We start from the raw sequence: 1,341 nt of genomic DNA on the forward strand, positions 1-1,341 counted from the left end.
TTGTCCGATTTCGCCCATTTTCAATACCGTCCGTCCTATGCCCAAAAGAAGTCCACGTACCAAGTTTCGTTAAGATATCTCAATTTTTACTCGAGTTATCGTGTGCACAGACGGACGGACGGACGGACGGACGGACGGACAGACAGTCACCGCTTAATCGATTTCTCTTTTCATTCTGATCATTTATGTATACATTTGTCTATATCTATCTCGATTCGTTTTGCCTGTTACAAACAACCGTTATGTGAACAAAGTTATAATACCCTTGTGCACAAGTGCGCTCGGGTATAAAAAAAACGTGCTAAATTAAAAATACTACGCATATGAAAGGGGCACCACCAAACTCGTTTTAAATTTGAGTGTGTGTGTTTTAAAATATGTGGTTGTGAAGTGCATAGATGCTTTTTCGTAAATAAGAAGGAAAAAAAATTTATTTTATATTCTGTCTGATGGTGATTGAACTCGGGCCCTCTTGGGCGCAACCAATTGTATCAAGCGTCTTTGCACACTCAGCTACAACCATACGTGTAAATGTGCTTTCAAATGTTGAGTTTGAATCAACATCAAAGCGCGCGATTAATGCATTATGTCATGTCATGTATGTGTGTATGTACATATGTATATGTGTATATGTTGTCAGCACTGTGTATGCCTTGTATACATACATATACTTTCTTAATTACATATGAAAAAGCTCCAAGCCATGGAAAACGCCATCCGTGCAGTGAAAAATGCTTCATTTTAATACGGGCGTATTTGAATTTAATACTTCCATTATACGTAGTGTATGTATAATGGAAAAATCCATTTCGTTAACATTTTTCACTTGATTTAAATACGAATATTTTTAAACGGTAATCAAATAGAAATTGTTTATTCTTACAACGCGTTTTTTTCTCAGTGTTCGTAAGGTTTATCGAGATAATTTTTTTTGGTACTTTTCTATAAAAATACCGCCCGAGGTTTAACCGAAATCATATCACAGATTCACACTTTATGCAAAATTTAGGAAAACTTAACAAATTTTCGTAAAAATTTCAGTATTTTTTAATCTAATGGCCTTATTTATAAAAAATAAAATAGGTTTAAAGAGCTTTACAGAGTGACATTTTCATACAAATTTTCGATTTATAAAGCAGTTAAAATGTTGTTTTTTTTTATGAATTTGGGTGTAAATCTTGAAAATATTTTTGGGTATGCAGTTTTATAGCCCCAACAAATTTAGTGCACCACTCAGAGAGGTGGGTGTCGTCGTTGTCTCAGCCGTCACTCTTGGGGAAAAATGTTTCTTCTTCTTTTCTGTGTAAATCATATAACTAAGTTTTCTACCTTATTAGTTAA

The sequence above is a fragment of the Rhagoletis zephyria genome, unplaced genomic scaffold (assembly GCF_001687245.7).
Source record: "Rhagoletis zephyria isolate East Lansing unplaced genomic scaffold, Rhagoletis_zephyria_1.1 Rzeph_scaffold_00024, whole genome shotgun sequence".
Lineage (NCBI taxonomy): Eukaryota > Metazoa > Arthropoda > Insecta > Diptera > Tephritidae > Rhagoletis > Rhagoletis zephyria.